Source organism: Syngnathoides biaculeatus, chromosome 20 (genome assembly GCF_019802595.1).
Source record: "Syngnathoides biaculeatus isolate LvHL_M chromosome 20, ASM1980259v1, whole genome shotgun sequence".
In the NCBI taxonomy this organism is placed as follows: Eukaryota; Metazoa; Chordata; class Actinopteri; order Syngnathiformes; family Syngnathidae; genus Syngnathoides; species Syngnathoides biaculeatus.
This window is the reverse complement of record NC_084659.1, coordinates 15,992,588-15,996,212: the sequence shown is the minus strand read 5'-3', so window position 1 is coordinate 15,996,212 and position 3,625 is coordinate 15,992,588. Positions and strand designations below refer to the sequence as shown.

At 43.0% G+C, this 3,625-nt stretch overlaps 2 non-coding genes across 2 annotated transcripts; one reads left to right on the top strand and one right to left on the bottom strand.

Moving 5' to 3' along the window:
• Window positions 1-1,869: 1,869 nt before the first annotated feature.
• trnap-ugg (transfer RNA proline (anticodon UGG)) lies at window positions 1,870-1,941 on the bottom strand. The gene has a single exon. It is a non-coding gene; the product is annotated as a tRNA-Pro (tRNA).
• A 1,017-nt stretch (window positions 1,942-2,958) lies between these two features.
• trnav-uac (transfer RNA valine (anticodon UAC)) lies at window positions 2,959-3,031 on the top strand. The gene has a single exon. It is a non-coding gene; the product is annotated as a tRNA-Val (tRNA).
• The last annotated feature ends 594 nt before the right edge of the window (window positions 3,032-3,625 follow it).

Sequence of the window (3,625 nt, the reverse complement as noted above, 5' to 3'; positions counted from 1 at the left end):
ACCCAAGCGACAAGGCCAAAGTGAAAAATTTCAAATTTGGGCACTGTGGATGATCACAAGCAGACGGCCTCTTCACTCCACGATCAGATAGCGATGAGATTGGGTCACTTTCTCCTCACTCTGATGATGATATGATTAAAAAGTCCAAATGGGATGTCATACTGATAAAAATCAATGGAAATGTTCTGTGTGGGAAAACTTTAGAGAGTAAAAGCAAATGACTCATGAGAAAACACAATATTGAGAATCCATTTTCCTCCTCAGTTTGAAATTCTTGAAGTATTGGGCTCAGAAACAAGTTTGCCAGTGAGAATCATTGTGGTCAAGAAGCTTTTATTAAATGTTAATGTTTGGTATCAAAAGTAATGACATACCATTTGAGAAAAATTGGCAGAGCAGCTTGATTTGACTGGCAATTTGGCGCCATCCAAATTGTTACGTCACGTGCACGAGCTCTATTCAAAAAGCCTCCAGTGGGCAAATGTAATAAATCAGTACTGGTCCCGAAATACACAAAGGTTTGCATGCCTTGTTTCCCAATAATTTTGTGTCTATATGAAATGATTGATTGAACTAGACTGTAAAGAAGCGTTGACTTTTTGTGGTAAACAAAAAGGTTAAGTTGACGAAACCCTGATCAGCTAATGGAAATTTGGGCAAAAGGTTTTTTCTGGGACTTGAAAACTGGACTTCTCAAGGTCACAAGTAATTGAAAAGCATACCACAAGAACAAGGCCCACAGAAATGAAAAAGATGATCACTTGTCATGCTGGCCACTGTTTGATAGTGGCAAAGGATTCCTGGCCGTTGACATTTCCAAAGAGAGCTTGTCGGGAATTTCAACCCCAGGACCTCTTTCAGTCCTGCTCTCCTTAAGAAGTGTTCCCCAAGAACAACAACCAACACAAAAGAGCGGATGACTTCATAAGTCATCACCAACAATGAAGCACATAACCACATAACTCAATGATCATTTGGATGACACCCTAAACAAAAATGGGCCCTTTACTTACTACACAGGCTACCTTGAGAAAGACAGCAAGGTGAGACTTTCAGAGCACACTGAGCCACTACAGACTGCATAGCAGGGATCGCCCGGGAGTTGAAACCAGGACCTCTCACATCCAAAGCGAGAATCTTAACTCTAGACCAAAGAGCCACTTTGTCCCTTGAGCCACTCTCATCCCAAAAAGCTTTACAGCCTTGGAGGGCCGCGTCATTTCGTCTGTCACCCACCAAACACAGGTATGTAGAAGTACCTCAGCTAGCTTTCTTCGTGTTGTTCTTGTAATTTTAATTATTTTCTTGTTTAATGTGTGTTTTCTGTAAGGTTAAAATGTTTTGCGATTTGTTACGTTTTGCACTTTCAGGCGACTGTTGTGCCGGACGCAAATTCGGCGAGTGAAGCAATTTACTGGTCCTACTAACAAACGACACATGAGCAACAATTTCAGTTCTGTAGAAGTGGTGTTGTGATATTCTTTTGATCCGCGTGAGGTCCCTGTTTGGAAACAAAACAGCTCGGCTTGCTTAGCGGGAAGAAGAGCCCGTCGAGAAGCAAAGAATAACATTATCTATCTCCCCGTCAGGGAATCGAACCCCGGTCTTGAAGTGTTATAGAGGGGGAGTGGCACTAAGGACAAACAATAACAGTCATCTTATATGGACCAAGGCGATTTGATTTTCTGAGGAGTTGGTTTAGATGTTGAGATTATACATGCAGGAGTGGCCAGAATTTTTTTTTTTCTTCCACAATTTGCACTTTTTAAGCACTCTGTCGTGTTCGACCAGTGGCGGCGGGGGGGGGGGGGGTGTATGAACGTATAGACCATGCAACAACAAGAAATTGTCAAAGAAGAACTTTCATATGGGCTCGTCCGGGATTTGAACCCGGGACCTCTCGCACCCAAAGCGAGAATCATACCCCTAGACCAACGAGCCGCATTTTTAGCACCATCCTCGTGGCTTGCTGGATCTTTTTCAAAAACGGATGAGATTGGAAAAAGATGGGGAGAGAAATAATTTTTGTTTTTGATATGGTTTTTGTGGAAGGACAAATATTACACAAAATTATTCTACTTCATTCCCTGCCTGACGGTGGCGGTTGAGGGCTGCAGGATGGGAAATGAGATGTGAGGTGGGGGCCCGAAGAGGTGAGGTTTGCAGCCAGGCTCTGTCGAGTGCAACAGGACCAAGAAAGAGAGAAAGAAAACATGCAAACTCAGCATGTGGGTAGATGTTTGCCAAGTCTTTTCATTGATGATTTTTTTTTTTTTTTTTTATTTTTACACTAAATCCTCGACAATTTTTTTGGTGATTTCAACTTTTCACATCGACCCAAATTAATGGGCCTGGACTAATGGTTTAGCTGGACTGCCACCATGGGGAAACCAACCAAGTAGGTTCAAGACCCCACCCAAACTCACTGCTGTTGTGTCCATGAGCAAGAACAGATACCCTGAACTGCTCCCCAGTTGCTCCAGTGTGTTCCACTAACAAGTGTGTGTGTTCATTGTGATGAGTAAAATGCAGACAACAAATGTTGTGTATATGCTTGCAGGTTCATGAAAATAAAGATGAGTCTTCTATTTCCTCATGAAGACCTGATGACTTGTGCCTCCTGGATGTGTTGGTGATGACTCTCTTTTCTCCAACCATTCATCTATCCATTTTCTTTGCCGCTTATCCTCACGAGGGTCACGGGGAGTGCTGGAGTCGATTCCAGCTGTCAACAGGCAGGAGGCAGGGTACACCCCGAACTGGTTGCCAGCCAATCACAGGGGATATTGAGACAAACAGCCACACTCACAATTACACCTTGGGCCAATTTAGAGTGGGATGCGGCAGAAAAAGCCACGCAAGCACGGGGAGAACATGCGAACTGAGTGGATGGATATATGATTCTCCTTAGTTGCAGCCCTGATGGTGATCAAGGTCTACAAGATGCCCAGTGCTGTTGTTTCCATCGTGTAGTGGTTATCACGTTTGCCTTACACGCAAAAGGTCCCCGGTTCGAGACCGGGTGGAAACAGGTAGTGTTTTGTTGCTTGCTTGTAAGCGAGCTGTTGTCAGAAGGAAGAAAAGAAGGAGGGAACACACAAAAAAATGAGGAAGGAAGGAAACAAGGTGGGAAGGAAGCAAAGAATGAATTGAGGAAGAAAAACAAGGATAAAATCATGTGAAAAAGGTAAGAAGGAAAAAACATTGGAACAAGGAAGGGAAGGAACAAAGATAACAATGATTGGAGGAAGCAATGAATGAATGAAGGAGAAAAAGAAGGAAGTAAACAAGGCAGGAAGGAAGGAAGCAGAGGACAAATGAGAACTGCTGTACTGGAAACTACCATGTTGTTTGACTGCAAAAAAAAAATACATGACACTTTTTCAGAAAAAAAATAATTTCATTCTCATTCAGAAGAAACAAGTTTTGAGGTCTGACTTTCCTTGGAAATTTAAGTTCAGGCAAAAACAGAAATCAAAACAACACTCAAGAGGAAGGAGTGTTGAGACCCACAAAAACAAACAAAATCTTAGTGGCAGTCAGCTGCCTTGGACGCTCATGGGGCTTTCCTTTCCTTTTTCTTGGTTTCCTGGTCTCGTGCACTTGAGAGAGTCCTGGCTGCAGA